This window comes from Ranitomeya variabilis, chromosome 1 (assembly GCF_051348905.1).
Source record: "Ranitomeya variabilis isolate aRanVar5 chromosome 1, aRanVar5.hap1, whole genome shotgun sequence".
NCBI classification, from domain to species: Eukaryota; Metazoa; Chordata; class Amphibia; order Anura; family Dendrobatidae; genus Ranitomeya; species Ranitomeya variabilis.
The window spans coordinates 426,444,491-426,468,348 of record NC_135232.1 but is presented as its reverse complement, the minus strand read 5'-3'; positions in this window follow the sequence as shown (position 1 = coordinate 426,468,348).

The window sequence follows — 23,858 nt, the reverse complement described above, 5'->3', positions numbered from 1 at the left end:
TGCTTCATGAAATATATGCTACCATCCGCTTCCTTGCCCTTATGTTCATCATGTTGGTTCTTCCTGAATTCATCATGCTGTTGGGTGTGTGGGAAGAGCAGGAGCAGTGCACAGACTTCATGGGAAAAATACTTGAGATAATCCTTCTCCAACCCCAAAACATCCACAAACTTGCAGGTTGGAGAGACCCCCATTTTCAGAGGCTCAAAAGCATCATGTATAGAATGGTAGAAAAGGCTTCATCATGGCAACATTGGCACCTATGGTCCCCGAGATGCTGAATAAACTAATGATAAAAGTGGGTGTCTCTCCAACCTGCAAGTTTGTCAATGTTTTGGGGTTTGAGAAGAATTATAATTATTGTCTTTTTTCCAATGAAGAAATAATGATCACGTGGATGCTAAATATGGTTTAGGCACACTGGAGCTCAAAAGGAAGATGGGTGATTGGATTTGGGAGCACAGAATTTTCTGAATTTGTTTTAGAAAGCGCAAAGCCATTTCGCTTTTCCACAGCCTTTGTGCTACCAGGAACATGGAAGCCCCCTATAACAGATGATGGACCTGAGTGAGGACTTGTTTTTTTGTGGATTGAGATGAAACATTTGTTAGAAACATTTTACATAACATTTTGGATCACATTTCTCCTGTGCACTATGCTGAACATTTACGTTGTGGTTTCCATCTAAATCTGCAAGCGACGTGATTCAGATGAAACCCCTGAGGAACCCATTCACTATAATGAGGCTGCATAGTTACTCTCGACTCCATGTGGTTTCTGTTCAGCATTGTCTGTCTTTTCAGAGGTGCACAGACGGACTCTGCCAGATCATAGGCCAGACGGCGTCCACAGTTTCTCTATCTGTCTAATTATAGGGAATTTTAAGCTGGAAAATCCATCTGAATCATTTCAGGGCTTTACATGGAAACCCATGGTGTTAGCGCTCAGCGTAGAGCACATATAAAATTGAGCTGAGCCTCACTACAATCTTTGGGAGGCAAAATGAACAAATCAGTAAAAGGTCAAAAATTGGCTTTATTTATTTTGTGTGCTTTTCCTTGTGTGGTGTAAGTGATTAGACAATCTTTTTCTTCAGATCAGTTCGATTAGAGCAATACCAGATTTATATAGGTTTTTTATGTATGGCTGCTGTCACACAGTAAAAACACTTTTCATTAAAAGCTAAAAAAATTTTCATCACCACTAGTGATAAGTGAGCTTGCTCATCACAACATCAGTATGCTCGAGATTATCGTTACTCAGCGAGTATTTTTCTTAGGCTGGGGTCACACTGGCGTTTTAAACGGCCGAGTGCAATGCGATAAAAAATCGCATTGCACTCGGACCAATGTTAACATATGGGGCAGCTCCCAGCAGCCGACTTTTTGTCGGCCGTTTTCTTCGGTCCGAGACAATCGCAGCATGCTGCGATTGTCTCGGACCGAGGAAAACTCTGGGCTCACTCGCACCCATATAAGCCTATGGGTGCGAGTGAGACAGCGCACACCACTCGGATATCATCCGAGTGACGTGCGTTAAAAGCGGACCCCAGCAATGGAGGAGATGGAGAAATTCATTTCTCCGCCTCCTCCGCAGATGTGCTCCGATCCTCCCTGTGCGAGAGAATCGGAGCACAGACGCATGACACTCGGCTCCTGCTCTGCTGCGAGCAGGAACCGAGGGTCATTAGCATATCGCATCCGATGCTCTCGCATCGGATGCAATACGCTAGTGTGACCCCGGCCTTAATGTTTGAGCGGGAGCTCGAGTTCCCGCCCCTCATGTAGACAGTCAATGAACAAGTGAGGATTGCCTGCCAGACTCTGTAATGCCATAGCCATCTTGGTTGTGGCATTACTGTGATTGGATGGCCACATAGCATCATCAGGTCTATATAAGACTTGTGACACCATGCTCAGCACACTGTACCCCAGACACAGGCAGCGTAGATAGAGGTGCTGGTTAGAGAGGGACAAAATTGTAGCTGCATATTAACTAGGAATTTAACCACATTTATATTTATGTAAAGTACAACAACAGTTCTTCTTAGGGCAAATTATAATAAATAGTAATACTGCTGTTAGCTGCACTTAGGAAGAGATAGTGCTAAAGGGATAGTGTAGGACAGGATAGGGTGAATTGCAAGTCCTTTATGCTGCAGCTTGCAAAGGATACCAAAACCTTTTTCAGGGCTAATAATATTCTTTTTGTTTTTAACCCTGCAAATTGTTCAGAGCAGGGAAATATTATATACCATTTTTACTGTGCAAGTTGTGTGTCAAAAGCATACAGCCAGACTTGGTTGGATCTCTATAGCATCTCTATATTAATACTGCAGTCACATCTCAATTGGGCAAATTTGCTTGGCATTGTAATGCTGCAAATTTTTTCAGCAGTGAATTTTTATACACCATTTAGCATGCTACAGTTGTGCCTCAAAACCCCCCCAAAAAATAAATTGTTTGTTAAAAAAATTGCATTGCTATACTTATATTGCAGTCTGATACGTCCGTCTAAGGTGTGCAAATTTTGCCTGGCATTGTAATACAGCCTTTTTTTTAGCTGTCACATTTTATATGCCTTTTGGCGTGATACAGTAGTGCCTCAAAACCCCCCAAATAGAAATTGTTAAAAAATGACATTGCTATATTTACACTGCAGTCTAATACATCCGTCGAAGGTATGCAAATTTCCCTGGTATGGTAATACAGCTTTTTTTTGGAACTGTAAATTTTATGCACCATTTAGCGCGCTACAGTTGGTACTAAAAACCCAAAAAACAGAAATTGTAAAAATAAACTGCATTGCTATACTTATACTGCAGTCTCATATCTCCATCTGAAGTGTGCAAATTTGGCTTCCATTGTAATACAGCCTTTTTTTGAGCTGTAACATTTTATAGGGCATTTATTGTGCCAGAGTGGGCCTCAAAATCCCCCCCAAAAAACCTTTGCTCAGATGCTCAGGCACACGCAAGCAAAGCACTCAACTACTTGGGCTGAACACCAGGGTCTGGAAACAGTGTCTGGAGGTGATACTACTGCCTCACCCTCTGTTCTACGAGCATGACAATCCCCTGCCCATGATGTAGACAAAGATGCCTCCCACCCTGCACCTGTTGTTGCTCAATTGCAACCATTGTCAGCAACCATGTCCACATCCTTGTCCCAGCACAGAATTCACATCCTTATCCCAGCGCAGCATTCAGTTGTCCCTGCTGCAGTCCATGGAACGCAAGCCTAAATACGCAGCCACCCACCCACAGGCTACAATGCTAAAAAGCCACATTTCAAGACTGCTTGTCCAGAAAATGTAGCCATTTAGGCTTGACGAGACTGAACCTTTCTGCAATCTCATGGTGGTGGCTGCCCCTCGGCACTTGGTCCAAGCTGCCACTATTTCTCTGGGTGTTCTGTCCCACCTTACACAAGCATGTGTCCCATAACATCAGCTGTGCCCTGACCAATGCTGTGGCTGGAAAGGTCCACTTATCTATGTTGGACACCTGGACGAGTGCTTGTGGCCAGGGAACACTACAATTCCCTGACGGCAGACTGGGTGAACATTGTGGAAGCCAGGACCCTGGAAACACATGCTACCGACACCCAGAAGTGTGGCCCCACCTTCTACAATAGTTCTTCCATCTCTTCCACTCAATCTCAACATCAGTGTCAAGCTGGAAACAAAGCATTGCCTTGGCCAAGTGGCAACAAGCTGTGCTGAAGCTAATCTGCAGAGGTGACAAATCACACACTGCCACAGAGTTGTTGAAAAGTCTAATAGACCATACTGATCTGTGCCTATTGCCCCAGAACCTACAACCAGGCATGGTCATGTGTGAAAATGGCAGTAACCTGGTGGCAGCTCTGGACTGTACCATGCCTGGCCCACATGCTCAACTTAGTGGTTCAGCAATTTCTCAAAACCTAGCCATATCTTGTGAAAATATGTGACATGTATACTCATTTCTGCAAATCAGCTACAGCTGTCGCCGCCCTGGCAGTGCTGCAGTAGCGTTTGCAATTTCCAGTTCACCTACAGATGTGAGATGTCACCACGCGTTGAAACTCAACATTTAATATGTTGTCAAAGCTTTGTGAGCAGCAGAGGGCAGCAATTGAATACCAGCTGCACATCGGTATTACGGTCATCCTCCACACATAGGAGCTGATGAGTGGGCATGGATATCTTGCATCTGTAGTTCTCCAAAACTTTGAAGACTCAGCCAAGATGGTAAGCAACAATGATGTCATAATTAGCGTCATTATCCCACTTCTTTGTCTACTGACATGCTCACTGTTCACAATTAAAAAGGAGGCTTTGCAGGCTGAGCAAGTTCAGATGGAGCAAGAAACTATACTGAGTGATGATACCCAGCCCAGCCTCATTTCCTCTTCTCAACACTTATTGGGTGATATCGAGGAGGAGAAGGAGGAACAGGAGCTGGTTGCCTGCACTACTGATGGTAGTACTCACACCACCTTCATCCAGTCTGTTCAGCGTGGATGGCCTGAAGTCGAGGAGGAGGACAAGGAGGATAACATGGACAATTGTACTCTTGATGGGGACAGGCAAGTCTTGGCTGTTGGCAGTATGGCACACATGGCTGAGTTTATGTTCCGCTAGCTTTCCCGTGACCCTTGCATTGTACGCATTTTGGCCAACACTAATTACTGGTTGGTCACCCTCCTAGGCCCATGCTAAGGGCCTCTACTACATCTCTTCAAAGGGGTAATAGAGTGCTTTCCTTCTAATTTTTGGCATCCTTGGCACTTAGTGCATATGCTTTACCAGTGTAGGAGATGCACTACTTAGCACTGGGAAAAAATGCTTTTCTGTGGATCCATGTTCTAGTTGAGGGAACATTTTTTAAACCAAAGGAGCTGATGGGTTCTATTATTATATGATCCAGTGCCTTGTTGTGCACTGTCAGGTTGTCGTCAGGTAGGGAGTTTTCACACTGCATACAGGATTTCACAGCCAGGACAGCAGAGTTTGTACAGTAAGTATAGAAGATCCTGGTATCCTCCATATCAGACTGAGTAGATGCAAAATGCTCCACAAGATTCCTCAGTGGGGTTGATGAAATAACAGTTTTTGATGCTGCTACGTTAAAATAATCGATTTTTTTCAGGGCTAATTCAAATAGATTCTATTCTGTCATAATAATATCACGCTTATCTGCAATTTATATATGCGAGGTGTCGTAGTAGGTATAGCGTATGATAGGCATTTAGTCAGGGATTCTTGCCTTATAAACTTTGTAAATTCTTTATTTTAGGTTTATCATAGGAAAGATACAGACATGTTGCAGGCATATACATACACTGTGTTCCAAATTATTATGCACATAGAGTTTAGGAGTGATAAGGTTAGAATTTTTTTGTTTGTCATTTAAACTCATTGATGGTGATGTGTGTCAGGGCTCTTTATATCACTGAAAGCAATTGCAGATACCTGTGCAAATTAGTTTGGCAGGTGTGTCCAAATAAAGGCAAGACTACTTAAGAAGGCTGTTCCACATTATTAAGCAGCCTACATTTTTTGCCAAAATGGGAAAGAAAAAGGATGTGTCGGCTGCTGAGAAGCAACAAATTGCGGAGTATTTAGGTCAAGGCATGACTACAATCAACATTGCCAAGACACTTCATCGTGATCATCGCACAATCAAGAAGTATGTAGCTGATTCCCAGCACACACGTGTGCGTGCTGATAAGGAAAAATTGAGGACTCTTTCCAACAGGCAATTGCGTAAGGTTAAAAGAGCAGCTGCAAAAATGCCTTGTCATAGCAGCAGACAAGTTTTTGAAGCTGCTGGTGCCTCCAACGTCCCCAGAACAACAAGATGCAGGGTCCTTCAGAGGTTTGCAGCTGTGTGTAAGCCATCCTGTCGACCACCTCTATCCACTGCAACAAGCAGAAACGGCTCCAGTGGGCCAAACGATACATGAAGACTGACTTCCAAACTGTTTTGTTCACCAATGAGTGCCGTGCAACGTTCGATGGTCCAGATGGATGGAGTGGAGGATGGACACCCCATGAAAACACGGCTAACGCACCAAAAAGGAGAAGGTGGAGTAATGTTTTGGGCTGGAATCATGGGGAGAGAGATTGTCGGCCCCTTTATGATCCCTGAAGGGGTAAAGATGAACTCCATAATCTATGTGGAGTTTCTAAAACAACACTTCCTGCCATGGTTCAAGAGGAAGAACCGTGCTTTCCGCAGCAAGATCATTTTCATGCATGATAATGCACCGTCTCATGCTGCAAAAAACACATCTGCATCTCTGGCTGCTATGGGCATAAAAGAGGACAAACTTATGGTGTGGCCACCATCTTCCCCTGACCTCAACCCCATTGAGAACCTCTGGAGCATCATCAAAAGGAGTGTCTATGATGGCGGGAGGCAGTTCACATCTAAGCAACAGCTCTGGGAGGGTATTCTGTCCACATGCAAAACAATTGAAGCAGAAACCATCCAAAAACTGACAAATTCAATGGACGAGAGAGTTCAGAAGCTTCTTTTGAACAAGGGGTCCTGCGTGCAAATGTAACATCACCTAGAATAAAGTTTTCACTTGAAAACTGTTTGATTTCATTTTGTAATAAGCTGATAATGCTTATAACTTCACAATTTACCATTTTTTTGTTCAAAATTAAAAAAAAAAGGTTGAAAACTCTGCTGTGCATAATAATTTGGAACATGCATTTTGAGTGTTTATTTTTTTTTAAAAGATACTGTTTTCATAGGCAGTTTTTTCCAAAACATTGCAAATATACTAGAATAGTAGATGACTGGAAAATAACAATGACTGCAATTCAGATAGGTAATTTAGAGAAAATATGAGGAAATATTATTTGCATAATAATTTGGAACACAGTGTAGTACACAGGAATACCTATCTAGCCAACGTGTTGGAAAAAGAGTGGGGTGGTGAAGGGGATGGGGGTACAGCAAAATTGAGAGAGGGAAGGGAAGGGGAGAATAAGGGGAGTATGGGTTGGTTTGCATAAATGGGAGAGAATAGGAAACAACCAGGTATAACATGAACCATAATAGGCAAACATATTTAAATACTGAAACAAATATCCAATCTTGCATAATCTCCATAAAACCTATATATATAAACCTATATAAACCTTTATAATGAGGGAGGAGCCACAGGAAGGTAGACATCATCTATAGCCTATATCTACGTATGTAAAAAACCTTATATTGAAACTCTAGTTTGTAGCTGTTTCCATGGGGCCCAAGTTATGTTGTAGGCCTCATGGGAGTGAGTTTCCCAACTGGTGAGTTCTTCCAAGCAGGAGATCTGGTTCACCTTAGAGATCCATTTTCGAAGAGTAGAAGGAGACTCATCACTCCAGTGTTGGTAATTAAATGTTTTGCTGCGCTAATTAGTAATGGTAAAAGACCATGTTCCGTTGGTTTAAAGCTCTTGGATGGACATGACAAAAGAGCTTCTGTGGCTTGTAGATTAGTGTCAATGAGTCTTAATTTCTTAAGTTCCCAATTAATATTTGACCAAAAATCCTTAAGTATTGGACAATCCCCAAAAATGTGCGCATGGTGGCCCATCTGAGAATGGCATCTTCAAGAGGTGTCGGAGTCAGATAAACCCATATGTGAGAGTTTGGTCAGGGTCATATGCCATCTAGTTAGGATTTTATAAGTATTCTCTTGGAGAAGAGAATACATATAGAAAAACCACATGCATTAATTAACATTTTAGATATCTGTTCATCAGAGAAACTGATATTAAGTTCTGACTCCCAAGAGTAAATGAAAGAGGGTTTAAAAGTAAGGGGTGGGGTGAGAAGTCTAGAATATAAACGAGAGATAAGCTTTACTCTCAGAGAAGGTAGGTTAGTCAGCATGTCTAGCCAGGACCACCTTGATTTAGATAGATATTGTTGCCTAAATTGTTGAAGTATCCACCTAACATGTTGTAGCTGAAGAAAGTTCTTTGGCTGGACTAGATCATTTCTGGGCCAAATGTTATCTTTCAGTTTCTTATTATCATAAAAACAATTTAAAGTATCTCTAGGTAACCCAGACCAGAGGTTATAAGGTTCGCTAAAACTAGAATCTCAGAGGTATGGTATGGAGCTAATGGGTGTCATCACCGATGGAAATTAAGCAGATGGAAGAACATCGATCATTAGACGTCTAATCCTAAGAGCATCAGTGGATAAAAGGGTCAGTGGGATGTCCCTGGCTTTAGCAAACATTATAGATTGTATAGAGGTAAAAGCGCATATGCACTACAGTACTTGGCTCTGTTTTCAGCAGCTCAGAGAGAAGTGCGCCTGCACAGGAGTGCGATGGGTGATACTGTGTGGATGACGTAGGATGTGTCATCCAGATAAAGCAGTAATGGAGGATGGCGATCTTAAGTCAAGACCAGCTATGCCTTTGTGAGGGCCGTTGGTGAGTATAATGAGAGGTCATTTTTATGCCTTGCGGAGGGGATTGGGGACACATTTACAGCCTTCCTTATAGAGGCTTCTTATGGGGAGCTGCATTATACTATATAGTCTTCCTATGTGAAGTGCATTATACTATAGAGTCTGCCTATGGGGAGTGCATGATACTATATGGAGGCCTATGGGGAATGTATTATACCATATTGAGGACTATCTGGTGTATTATGCTATATGGAGGCTATCTAGGGGGCCATCATTCAGTGTGGAAATTATAGCGACAGGGCCATCATACAGTGTTCAGTATATATAGTGAGGGGGCATCATACTGTGTATAGGGGAGCTGTACAGGGCTGGGACTCGGGACTTAATTAAATGTAAAGTGGGCACTTATTCTTATAGGGGAATTCAGGTTACTGTGACTATCAAAGGGTCACACACAGAGGGCATTATTACTTTCTAGGGGACAAAATGTGGGCCCTGTTTTCTAGGGCACTTTCACCCGGCATTACTATATTCTAGAGGGTTGCTTTAGAATTTAGAGGGCACAGAGAACCACACAGCAGGTGCAGTAATAGGGACACATACTGCAGCAGCAGCTCAGTATTGGGATATCAGGTGCAGTAATAGGGACACATACTGCAGCAGCGGCTCAGTATTGGGATATCAGATGCAGTAATAGGGTCACATACGGCAGCAGTTGCTCAGTATTTGGGTATCGGGTGCAGTAATAGGGACACATGGCAGCATCAGCTCAGTATTGGGGTGTCAGGTGCAGTAATAAGGACACATACGGCAGCAGCGGCTCAGTATTGGGGTATCAGGTGCAGTAATAGGGACACATATGGCAGCAGTGGCTCAATATTGGGGTATCAGGGGCAGTAATAGGGACACATACGGCAGCAGAGGCTCAGTATTGGGGTATCAGGTGCAGTAATAGGGACACATACGGCAGCAGCGGCTCAGTATCGGGATATCAGGTGCAGTAATAGGGACACATACAGCAGCAGCGGCTCAGTATTGGGATATCAGGTGCAGTAATAGGGACACATACGGCAGCAGCGGCTCAGTATTGGGGTATCAGGTGCAGTAATAGGGACACATACGGCAGCAGCGGCTCAGTATTGGGGTATCAGGTGCAGTAATAGGGTCACATATGGCAGCAGCGGCTCAGTATTGTGGTATCAGGGGCAGTAATAGGGACACATACGGCAGCAGCGGCTCAGTATTGGGGTATCAGGGACAGTAATAGGGTCACATACGGCAGCAGCGGCTCAGTATTGGGATATCAGGTGCAGTAATAGGGACACATACGGCAGCAGCGGCTCAGTATTGGGGTATCAGGTGCAGTAATAGGGTCACATATGGCAGCAGCGGCTCAGTATTGTGGTATCAGGGGCAGTAATAGGGACACATACGGCAGCAGCGGCTCAGTATTGGGGTATCAGGGGCAGTAATAGGGTCACATACGGCAGCAGCGGCTCAGTATTGAGGTATCGGGTGCAGTAATAGGGTCACATACAGCAGCAGCGGCTCAGTATTGGGGTATTGGGTGCAGTAATAGGGACACATACGGCAGCAGCGGCTCAGTATTGGAGTATCAGCAGGATGAGGAGTTTGTGCAGGTTGGGAATAGATGGTGATGGGGCTGGAATGTGAGAAGTGAAATGTGTCTTTGTTGTATTCTCTGCAGACGAGTCCTGGCTGGAAGAAGTTGTCATGTCGGTCTGGGCCAGATGGAAAAGACGGGAAAAATGAACGACTCCATCAGAAAGAACGTCAGCAGTAAGTCATTATCTGTAACTGTGCTGTGATCTCTTATATGTTCTGTAGGGCTGGTATCTACCACTGACCATATGGTGGTAATATCCATATTGGTCATTATATAGAGATTATCTTCAGTAACAGCGCGGTCATCTGCTGAGGTTCTCCTCCAGTATTAGGGCGCATCACCAAATTGTAATGAAGGTTACCTGGTTAGGGGCCCACTCGGAAGCTTCGCCCCCCCTGAGCCAAAACCCTAGCTACGCCTCTGATCCCATGTTAACACCATAAATTGGTAACTACATATAGAGACAGACGTCTAACAAGTGTCAGAGGCATCTAACTTTTTAAAACATATTTTATGTATCTTTTAATGTTTGTGCATTTTATTTCTCTATTTATACTACTATGGTTTTGTTTTTTTGTCTCTCGGCTGCATTTAGTTGGCCTGGTTGAGAGACTGAACCCCATTTTAACATTTTTCAACCTTTAAACTATTTAAGAGTAATAAAGTATTGACCTTTTTCCAATTTCAAGTTTTAGATTATTATGTATCTCAGCTCCAATTAGTAGGCAATTCCATTAAGATCCTTATTCAAGCACATAAACACACACCAGTAACTTTCCTTTAAAGGTGCAAACCAATTATTTTATGCAGGTGCGATTCTTTAATTGAACAAGTGCCGCCAATAATTACACACAGGAGGGGAGGGCATGCCGCTATATAAGAGCAGACAAACTTGGGAGCAGCAATAACCCTGATGAAGAGGGCTAGAGCCCTTGAAATGCATTGGTTTGTTAGCTGCTCTAGCACATCTGCTCTTTCTAGCCCCGTAGCTTGGTGACGTCACCTGTAGCTCCGCCCACCTCTCCGACCGCTACCTCAGCATTGCTTCCGGCCGGGGCACGCGAGGTTTCGCAGTCTTGTGGCTCTTGCCGCATCTATCGTTCTAACCCACCGTCCTGCTACGGCGGCGGTACAGCGGCAAAACAGATTCCTCGGAACTGCTCCTCTCTATACCAGCGAGACAGTGAGTACAGCCCAATTACATATGCATGCATAAGCCGTGATATATCAGTACTATTAACTGTCTCACTGGAGGAAGATTGCCACTCAATTTTTTATTTTTATTTTTTTATGCACGGGTAACTGTCTCTATTTAAAGCACCCTACTTCAAACACCACCTGACGGTAACTTACATACTCACCACCAACGAAACCTTGCTTCACTCCTGACATTATCAGTAGTAAGTATACTTAACACTGTGAGAACTGGATCACAGACATTTAGAATCACACTTGTAAAAGGGTGTATATCCTTCTAAGGCCGGAGACACACTGGTGCGAGATACGGCCGAGTCTCGGTGGTTAAAAGCAAGCTGTGGCACCTGCACTCCGGAGCGGAGCGTGCAGCTGCATAGCAATACATGGAGCCGCACGCTCCGCTCCGGAGTGCAGGTGCCACAGCTTGCTTTTAACCACCGAGACTCGGCCGTATCTCGCACCAGTGTGTCTCCGGCCTAAGCAGGAGGAACCGTTCAGCCTTGGAAAAAGCACTTTTAGCCATCACGACACCAGTAATAATTGTGGACACAAAAGAATCACGGTCCCCTACCGCATATTGCCATTCAGTACCTAAGTGAGTAGAAATTCTATATCTCACCATTCTACTATATTTATTTGATTAACATAAAAGCACCTGCCCTTTTTTTTTTCTCTCCCTCTCTCTTATCCTTTAAAAAGATTCTACCAGCACCTATAAGGGCTTATCAGAAAATCTACCTCATCATTAGTGTTGAGCATTCCGATGCTGCAAGTATCGGGTATCGGCCGATACTTGCTGTATCGGAATTTCCGATACCGAGATCCGATATTTTTGTAATATCGGATATCGGTATCGAAACAACATTAATGTAAAAAGGTGTAAAATAAAGAATTAAAATAAAAAAAATCGCTATACTCACCTGTCCGACGCAGCCGGGACCTCGGCGATTGTAAGCGGCAGCGTTGTTTCTTTAAAATTCGCGCTTTTACTTGCTTACGTGAATTCCCGGCTTCTGATTGGTCAGGGCGGCCATGTTGCCGGGACTCGGACCAATCACAGCAAGCCGTGACGAAATTACGTCACGGCTTGCTGTGATTGGTCCGCGTCCCGGCAACATGGCCGCCATTAACCAATCACAAGCCGTGACGTCACGGGAGGCTGGACACGCGCTTATTTTGAAAAGCGCGCGTGTCCAGCCTCCCGTGACGTCACGGCTTGTGATTGGTCACGGCGCCATATTGCCGGGATGCGGACCAATCACAGCAAGCCGTGACGAAATTACGTCACGGCTTGCTGTGATTGGTCCGCGTCCCAGGAACATGGCCGCCATTAACCAATCACAAGCCGTGACGTCACGGGAGGCTGGACACGCGCTTATTTTGAAAAGCGCGCGTGTCCAGCCTCCCGTGACGTCACGGCTTGTGATTGGTCACGGCGCCATATTGCCGGGACGCGGACCAATCACAGCAAGCCGTGACGTAATTTCGTCACGGCTTGCTGTGATTGGTCCGAGTCCCGGCAACATGGCCGCCCTGACCAATCAGAAGCCGGGAATTCACGTAAGCAAGTAAAAGCGCGAATTTTAAAGAAACAACGCTGCCGCTTACAATCGCCGAGGTCCCGGCTGCGTCGGACAGGTGAGTATAGCGATATTTTTTATTTTAATTCTTTATTTTACACATTTATATGGTTCCCAGGGCCTGAAGGAGAGTTTCCTCTCCTTCAGACCCTGGGAACCATCAGGAATACCGTCCGATACCTGAGTCCCATTGACTTGTATTGGTATCGGGTATCGGTATCGGATTGGATCCGATATTTTGCCGGTATCGGCCGATACTTTCCGATACCGATACTTTCAAGTATCGGACGGTATCGCTCAACACTACTCATCATCAATGATGATCTAAAGAGTAAGTGCTTTTTGAACTTATATCCACTTTTCTACACACATTTATTTTTTGCTTATGTAATGTAGACAGCGCAGCTGAATGCTATATATTTTTTTTTAACAAGTATCTATACTACTTAACTAACAGGTCCACACAGAACCTGTTGTATTCACCAGCAGCATTCTACAGTAAGCAATTGTCTTTTCACCAGCAACTGCCTGTAGCGCCAGTGTTTCCCCTTTTTTTCTTTTAACTATTAAAGGTGACAGAGGTCTAGAAAGACAGTTTTTTTTCCCACAAATTGGGTGTGAATTCAGGTACATTTAGCTTGATAAATGTACCCCACAATATGTTATCTTTAAAACTTGATTCTTGTGTGTAAACGTAGTAATTAGTGATGAGCGAGTAAACTCGTTGCTCGGGTTTTTCCGAGCACGCTCGAGTGGTCTCCGAGAATTTATAACTGCTTGGAGATTTAGTTTTCCTTGCCACAGCTGAATGATTTACAGCTACTAGCCAGCCTGAGTACATGTGGGGGTTGCCTGGTTGCTAGGGAATCCCCACATGTAATCAAGTTGTCTATCAGCTGTAATCATGCAGCTGAGTCAAAAAAACTAAAACTCCAAGCAGTTACATATACTCGGAGAGCACCCGAGCGTGCTCGAAAAAACCGAGCAACTAGTATACCTGCTCATCACTAGTAATTATGACAGACAAGAAATCTTGGACTGTAATCACAATTCTTTAACTCAGGTGCAATCAAAACTGTAAGCTTTCAGTCTAAACGTATAGTATACTTTAGCCCGACTCTTACACTATTGTCCTCTTGTAGAAATACAGTGCAGTAAATGACAGGGAACATACAGCACATTCTCTAACAAACTAAGGAGGCTGACCCTGCAATGTTTTACAGATCCTACCGAGGAAGAAAATGTTAAACTGCACAAGCACAATGATAGCTTTGTCAACTGTAAATGGCACATGTCAACACAGCTGTCCATTGAAATGTTCTGGAAAATGGATGAAGCTGTATTCTGGAAGCACATTAAGGTGTCTGCTGGGAATGGCTCATGAATCATGCATAATGCTGGAGATTGCATCAATAATTAAGACATGTAGTACGGAAGTAAATCCCATCCTAAATAATACACTTTATCTGCAGTTCATTAGAATATTTCAAATACTTCCATTGCCATAAAATGTATATGCTTGAACATGTGCTTGTGTGGCCATGTTTTTTTTAATATTTTAACATTTACTTGTTCATGTATACAAATCACATTCAAAGGTAGAAAATGATCTTATGTGTATACACAAACATTTAAGGGTTTCTCATGTAGCAAAGTGTAAAAATAGAATTGTGTAGTAAGCTCACAGATCAATCAACAATTAGCCCTGATCGATACAGTACAAGTTAGATAATGAAAGCAGATGTTTTATAGGCACCTATGTATACTTTGTAACAAAATAGCTTTATTAATGATTTAGAATATATCTTACATATTTGTTACATATTTTGTTCTTAATGTTATGTTTGCATGCTTAATTATATAGAAAAAGTATCCCCTATACTGACTAAAATTTGTGTGCGTTACCAAATTTAGGTATATGTTTTGGATTAATTTCAAAATACACCCTGTAATACACATGTCATTAAAATATGATATAAGTAATGTCAGTAAACGAAAAAATATATAAAAACAAAGCAGAATAAAAGAATAGTCAATATTTAATATTGCGTCAAGGTTGCGTAGATTTATATATAGAGATATGCATATATATATCTATGCAATATAGATAATATTGGGTAGAGGTTTTCACATCTACCCAGCAATTCAGACTTCAGTCTTAGAGAGGTATTCACATTATACACGTTAGAACCAGGGCCGGACTGGCCATAGGGCACTTCTGGCAAATGCCAGAAGGGCCGGTGCCAGTGGTGGGCCGCTCAATCCGCCGCCCCCGCCGTCGCATTCAACTATACCGGCGTATAGACGCCGGTACAGTTGAATGCAATGATGGAGGAGAGAGCGTCTACAGACACTCCTCTCCAATCATTCCCCGCTCTGCCTCTGACACTGCGGGTGCGCGATGATGTCATATCATCGCGCACCTGCTGTGTCCCGGGCAGACTGCAGCTGCTGAGACAGGAGCAGGAACCAGGAAGCAACGCTGGGCACGAGGAGAGGTGAGGAGAGTTTTTTTTTTTCTGGACTGTGGGGCCATTCTCGGAGGAGGTGAGGGGAGGAAGAGAAGAGATGTGGGCTGTATATAGTTCTCTGTGGGCTGTGCTCTGTGCTGTATACTGCTGTGGGCTGTATATAGTTCTCTGTGGGCTGTGCTCTGTGCTGTATACTGCTGTGGGCTGTATATAGTTCTCTGTGGGCTGTGCTCTGTGCTGTATACTGCTGTGGGCTGTGCTCTGTGCTGTATACTACTGTGGGCTGTATATAGCTCTCTGTGGGCTGTGCTCTGTGCTGTATACTGCTGTGGGCTGTATATAGTTCTCTGTGGGCTGTGCTCTGTGCTGTATACTGCTGTGGGCTGTATATAGTTCTCTGTGGGCTGTGCTCTGTGCTGTATACTGCTGTGGGCTGTGCTCTGTGCTGTATACTACTGTGGGCTGTATATAGCTCTCTGTGGGCTGTGCTCTGTGCTGTATACTGCTGTGGGCTGTATATAGTTCTCTGTGGGCTGTGCTCTGTGCTGTATACTGCTGTGGGCTGTGCTCTGTGCTGTATACTACTGTGGGCTGTATATAGCTCTCTGTGGGCTGTGCTCTGTGCTGTATACTGCTGTGGGCTGTATATAGTTCTCTGTGGGCTGTGCTCTGTGCTGTATACTGCTGTGGGCTGTATATAGTTCTCTGTGGGCTGTGCTCTGTGCTGTATACTACTGTGGGCTGTATATAGTACTCTGTGGGCTGTGCTCTGTGCTGTATACTGCTGTGGGCTGTATATAGTTCTCTGTGGGCTGTGCTCTGTGCTGTATACTACTGTGGGCTGTATATAGTACTCTGTGGGCTGTGCTCTGTGCTGTATACTGCTGTGGGATGTATATAGCTCTCTGTGGGCTGTGCTCTGTGCTGTATACTACTGTGGGCTGTATATAGCTCTCTGTGGGCTGTGCTCTGTGCTGTATACTACTGTGGGCTGTATATAGCTCTCTGTGGGCTGTGCTCTGTGCTGTATACTGCTGTGTGCTCTGTGCTATATATAGTACTCTGTGGGCTGTGCTCTGTGCTGTATACTACTGTGAGCTGTATATAGCTCTCTGTGGGCTGTGCTCTGTGCTGTATACTGCTGTGTGCTCTGTGCTATATATAGTACTCTGTGGGCTGTGCTCTGTGCTGTATACTACTGTGTGCTATATATAGTTCTCTGGGCTGTGCTCTGTGCTGTATACTACTGTGTGCTCTGTGCTATATATAGTACTCTGTGGGCTGTGCTCTGTGCTGTATACTACTGTGTGCTATATATAGTTCTCTGGGCTGTGCTCTGTGCTGTATACTACTGTGGGCTGTATATAGTACTCTGTGGGCTGTGCTCTGTGCTGTATACTACTGTGGGCTGTATATAGTACTCTGTGGGCTGTGCTCTGTGCTGTATACTACTGTGGGCTGTATATAGTACTCTGTGGGCTGTGCTCTGTGCTGTATACTACTGTGGGCTGTATATAGTACTCTGTGGGCTGTGCTCTGTGCTGTATACTACTGTGGGCTGTATATAGTACTCTGTGGGCTGTGCTGTATATAGTACTCTGTGGGCTGTGCTGTATATAGTACTCTGTGGGCTGTGCTGTATATAGTACTCTGTGGGCTGTGCTGTGTATAGTACTCTGTGGGCTGTGCTGTATATAGTACTCTGTGGGCTGTGCTGTATATAGTACTCTCTGGGCTGTGCTGTATATAGTACTCTCTGGGCTGTGCTGTATATAGTACTCTCTGGGCTGTGCTTTATATAGTACTCTGGGCTGTGCTGTATATAGTACTCTGGGCTGTGCTTTATATAGTTCTCTGTGGGCTGTGCTGTATATAGTTCTCTGGGCTGTGCTGTATATAGTTCTCTGTGGGCTGTGCTGTATATATTACTTTGTGGGCTGTGCTGTATATATTACTTTGTGGGCTGTGCTGTATATATTACTCTGTGGGCTGTGCTGTATACTACTGTGTGGACTGTGCTGTATACTTCTACGTGGGCTGTGCTGTATACTACTGTGTGGTCTGTGCTGTATACTACTGTGTGGTCTGTGCTGAATACTGCTGTGTGGGCTGTGTTATCTACTACGCGAGCTGTGCTATAGTATGCAGGCTGTGCTGTACACTATGCGGTTTGTGCTATATAATATGCGGGCTTTGCTATATACTATGGGGAGTATATTATATTCTATGGGGGAGGCCATGTTATGTACTATGTGGCTGTGTTATATACTATTGTGGGGGTATATTATATTCTATGGGGGAGGCTGCGTTATATACTATGGGGGGCTGCATTATATTCTATGGGGGGCTACATTATATATTATGGGGAGGTGGGCTGTATTATATTCTATGGGGGTTACATACTCTGGGGTGGCTGCATTATACTCTGTGGGGTGGCTGCATTATACTCTGGGGTGGCTGCATTATACTCTGGGGTGGCTGCATTATACTCTGGGGTGGCTGCATTATACTATATGTGGGCTGCATTATACTGTATCGAGGACTATGGGGAATACGTTATACTATATGAAGAACTATGGGGTGCATTATACTATGGGAAGTGAATTGTACTACATGGATGACTGTGGCGGTGCATTATACTATATGGAGCACTATGAGGATTGTATTATGCTATATGGAGGACTATGAGGATTGTATTATGCTATATGGAGGACTATGAGGAGTGTATTATACTATGTGGAGGACTGAGCAGTGTATTTTAATATATGGAGGACTATAGGGAGTGTATTATACTATATGGAGGACTATGGAGCACATTATAATATATGGAGGACTATGGGGTGTATTTTACTAAACAAGTAAAATGCTGCATATTCGGATTGTTTTTGCTGGAACAAAAAGCCTTGTTGTCAGCAGCACATTGCCAGTGTAAACTGTAGATGTGCTGCTGAAAACATGATACTGTATGGTGATCTGTTAGTGATCTATTAGTGATCGTTCTGTCTCATCATTATTCCTCAGCTGGTGGAAAGAGGCCGGGAAAAAAGCGTTGAACAACTTCAGTATTGTCGATCAAACTCGTTTAGCGGCCTGAACTCAGCGCACGTAAATACAACAGAAAGGCTTCTGTGTGATGTGCAATATGTTAGCATTTGGGGACCCATTTTAAACTTTGCCTAGGGCCCCACTTTGCCTAAAACCGGCCCTGCCTACAAGTGTACAAAGATATTATACAGTCACCATGTGACAAGTGGGCCTGTGTAACTTCAAATGCCAGGGCTGAATTTTAGTCCCAGTCCGGCCCTGGTTAGAACCCATCAGTTGATGTGTGACTGGTTGACGGGCATACATGAATTGGCTAAATTATGTGCTTAGCATCTCATTTTTTTCCTAGTATCCAGAAGCCGTATTGCTATTCATATTTAATATAGTTCACATTGACATGCTTTATCACTATAGAGTGCTACTTTTTTTGTTTATTGTATATGGAGGTAGCTGCTCTTAGTTGGCACCTGTTCACATTAGCTTGGAAGTGCCAGTCAGTCTTTTTGTCAATGTATGTTAGCTTTCTGAGCACTCCGCCCTTCAGCATGTGGTGGATTTTAATTGCAGCAAGGTCCTACTTACCCATAAAATCAGACTTGGAAGAGAGGTTTTCACATCTACCCAGGAATTCAGACTTAGACAGGTATTCACATTAGACACGTTAGGACCCATCAGTTTTAAGACCAACTTGTCGTTGGTTGATGGGCATGCGTGAATTGGCCAAATAATGTGCTAGGCATCTCATTTTTTCCTAGTACCCAGAAGCCGTATTACTATTCATATAATCATACAGTTGTGCTCAAAAGTTTTTTTTTTTTAAAAAAGCTTGTTTTTATTGAATAGAATTTTTTTCCGCTTACATACATCACTTCAAACATTACTTGAGGCATATATGTCAGAACATCTATTCCAGAAATTGCACTGGTTTAAAGTAGGGTAAACCAAAAACAAAGAAAAACTGGAAAATGGGAGGAAAGAATGTGAGAAGAAAGTAAGCCAGAAACAAGTACATTTTTAACATATGGGACACCCAGCATGGGTGCTTGACTTTAAACTCAGGACCCAATGACAATGAAATAAATCCCAAACACTCAAAAGTATCTCCATGTAGCGGTTCTACCAGAGACATCACTATCTAGGCGTTTTTTTCCTAATAGTAGCTGCTATTGATGCCAGACTGTTGGTCAAAAATGAGTTTTAATGTCATCCTGGATGCCCTGTGGAAGCAGGAAGATGAAACTTTCCCAAGTTTCAAAAAAGGATGGCACCCCTCCCTCTTTATGCAAGGAGGCATCAACCTAATCCATCTGAAGCAGAAATTACAGTTTTTATAGAAAGATCTTGAAAGGAGGGGCATGGTCATGGATCCATGTCTGTAGAACTGTCTTAGTACCTGCTGCCGCCACCAAATGTAGAAGTTTACTGGCCCCTGGAGAGCAGGTGTATTTATCTGGTTTTACATATCCAAAAATGGCCCACAGAGGTTCGTCAGGAGAAAAGGTTGTCAGATGTGTGATGGTGGATTGTTGTACCCTGACCCAAAATGGTCTGATGAACGGGCATGCCCATAGGCATTGGAACAAGTTGGCCTCTGGGGAGTGGCTTTTGAAACATTTGGAGGTTGTGTACAGCCCCATTCTATGACGATTTTGTGCAGTTAGGTAGGATCTATGACAGATTTTCAGTCTCATTTCTAGGAAACGAGTTGAAGGGAGGAATTTGTAGGCATGATCTAGAGCTTTCAGAAAGGTGTTGCAGGACAAGCTGAGGTTTTCGATCTACCATTTTGCTAGTGGAAATTGGGATTGTTCATAATCAGGAAGATGTGCTAGTATTTTTGTTACATAACTTATACTTTGTAAGTATTGGAAAGAAGGGAAGATGGTGGTGATGTATGTACTGTATATTGCAACTCCTATTGAGCATATTCGGCATTCCTCGAGGCGGACTATGTGTTTAATAGATGTTATATCCTGAGATTGCCATTGATATAAGAAAGGGTGAGAACGTCCACTTTGAAAGTGAGGGTTACCAACGAGTGAGACAACCAGGGAGAGAGGAGTGGGTTAACTCTTACTTCAGCTGGCAGTTCAGTATAAGGGAGGTGTAAGAGGCAGTGAAAGCCAGTCCTGGGGTGAGACAGCACTCCAGGGTGTATTGGGCATAACAGGACATCACTTCCTACCAGTCGACCACCACCCAGAATAGGGATTCTAGATTATAGTGTCTATTATCAGGGAATTTTATCCCCCATTTCCTTTCAGCTGTTGGGGTATTTTAAAGGCTATATGGGGCTTTTTTTTCCCCTCACTGACAAATGAGTGGTACAAATAATTGATCTGTTTCTCTTCTTTAGGAGCTAAATAGATTGGGAGAGTATGGAAGAGGTAGGCCATGCCTCTGACTACACCCATTTCACAACTAGTCACACCCATATCCACACCCCAACCACACCCATTTAGCACTGCTGATCACACTGTTTCATAAACAATTATTATAAACAAAAAAATATGACCACACAGTTCTCCATACTGTATAATGGCCACACGTGATTCTCCATACTGTATAATATCTGTTATGATCTGGTGGCCTAAGAGCAGCATGAGACGTACTCCAGAGAAGGTGGTACCTGTACTGACCGCAGACCCTGAACTTAACACCGCAACTAGAAGTAGCCGTGGAATGTACCTATCACTCCCTAGACATCTCGACACAGCCGGAGGACTAATTACCCCTAGAGATAGAAAAGGGAAAACTATCTTGCCTCAGAGAAAATCCCCAAAGGATAGACAGCCCCCCACAAATATTGACTGTGAGAGCAGAGGGAAAAAAACATACACAGACTGAAATCAGAATTTAGCAAAGGAGGCCACTTCTAGCTAAATAGAAAGGATAGGACAGAGTACTATGCGGTCAGTATTAAAACACTAGAAAATATCCACCACAGAAAATACAAAATCTCCAAGTCTAACTAAAGATATGGAGGGTATATCTGCATCTCCAGAGATAACAACTTGGCTAAACAAATTCTTATACAGACCAAGCTGGACAAGACAAAAACATGGAAAAGAACTGAACAATAAGGCCACAGCATGTGGACAGCAAAAATCAAGGCCAGAACTTATCTTTGTTGAAATGAACAGCAAAGCAGGAGAGACCAGGCAGGGATGTGAATCCTCCAGGAACAATGGACAACTGGCACTGACTAAAGGGTCAAGCAAGACTAAATAGCCCAGTCAGAATTGCAAAAAGTGAACACACCTGATGAATGCTGCGATCCAGAGACAGCAGTGCTACCACTTATAACCACCGGAGGGAGCCCAAGAGCAGAATTCACAACAAATATCCCCACAATGCTCCATACTGTATAATGGCCCCACATGATGCTCCATACTGTATAATGGCCCCACAGTGCTCCATACTGTATAATGGCCCCACATGATGCTCCATACTGTATAATGGCCTCACGTGATGCTCCATACAGTATAATGGGCCCACATGATGCTGCATACTATATAATGGCCTTACATGATGCTTTGTACAGTATAATGGCCCCACATGATCCTCCATACCGTGTAATGTCCCCACAGTGCTCCAAACTGTATAATGGCCACACATGATGCTCCATTCTGTATAATGGCCAGACATGATGCTCTATACTGTATAATGGCCCACATGATGCTGCATACAGTATAATGGCTTCACATGATGGTCCATACAGTATAATGGCTCTACATGATGCTGGGTACAGTATAATGGCTCCACATGATGCTGGGTACAGTATAATGGCCCCACATGATGCTGAGTACAGTATAATGGCCTCACATGATGCTGGGTACAGTTTAATGGCTCCACATGATGCTGCATACAGTATAATGGCCCCACATAATGCTGGGTATAGTATAATGGCCCCACATGATACTGCGTACAGTATAATGGCCCAACATGATACTGCATACAGTATAATTGCCACACATAGTTACTCCACCCCATCATTGCCATCACACCCCTATCATTGCCTTCTCCCCAACCCCCATCATTGCCTTCTCCATCACTACACACACACCTTTCTTTATTCTCTTTATTCTACACCTACACACACTCATACACCCCTCACCATGCTCCCTCGCAGCAGCCGGCATCTTCCGAAGGTGGTTCTTATGTTTCTGATCCCTAGTAACACTGAAATATTGACTTTTCTAAATTGCGCCCCATACCTATGTTGAGTCCCAGAAAATGTGACCTCCTGCCTGTTCCACAATTCTAACACAAACGATTTTGATTAGAAATGTGGCCACCTGCTTGAATCAAAATAATAGCAAAAGGGAGTTAGATCAGGAAATGTGATCTCCTGCCTGCACCACAGTATTAGCACAAACGATTTATATTAGGAAATGTGGCCTCCTGTCTGCACCACAATATTAGCAAAAATGAGTTAGATTAGGAAATGTGCCCTTCTGCCTGCACCACAATTTTAATTTAAATGAGTTAGATTAGGAAATGTGGCCTGATGCCTGCACCACAGTATTAGCACAAACTATTTAGATTAGCAAATGTGGCCTCCTGCCTGCACCACACTATTAGCACAAATGAGTTAGATTAGGAAATGTGCCCTCCTGCTTTCACCACAATATTAGCATAAACGATTTAGATTAGGAAATGTGACCTCCTGCCTGCCCCACAATATTAACACAAATAATTTAAATTTGGAAGTGGGGCCATGTGCCCATACCACAGTATCAGCCCTAATGATTTAGATTAGGAAATGTGGTCATTTACTGAACTGTGTCTGAATTTTCGACTTTAATCCCTTAACCCCTGGAGCTTTTTTCAGTTTTGCATTTTTGTTTTTTGCTGCCCTTCTTCTCAGAGCCATAACTTTTTTATTTTTCCATCAATATGGCCAAGTGAGGGTTTGTTTTTTTGTGGGACGAGTTGTACCTTTGGACGACACCATTGGTTTTACCATGTCGTGTTCTAGAAAACAAGAAAAAAGTCCAAGTGAGGTAAAATTGCAAAAAAATTGCAATTCCACACTTTTTGTTTGGCTTTTTTATTAGGTTCACTAAATGTTAAAACTGACATGTCATTATGATTCTCCCAGGTCATTACAAGCTCATGGACACCAACTATGTCTAGGTTCTTTTTTATCTAAGTAGTGAAAAAAATTCCAAAGTTTGTTAAAAAAAAAAAAGATGTGCCATTTTCCGATACCCGTAGTATCATCATTTTTCGTGATTTCGCGTTGGATGAGGGCTTATTTTTTGCACACCATTTGTGCTGATGTTTTTAATTATGCCATTTTGATGCAGATACGATCTTTTGATCACCCGCTACTGCATTTTAATGCAATGTCGCAGCTACCAATAAAAGCGTAATTCTGTCATTTTTACTTTTTTTCTCTCTACGCCGTAAGCGATCAGTTTAATCCTTTTTTTAATTGATAGATCCGGAGATTCTGAATTCGGTGATGCCATATATGTGTATGTTTGATTGTTTTATTGTTTTATTTTGAAAGGGGCGAAA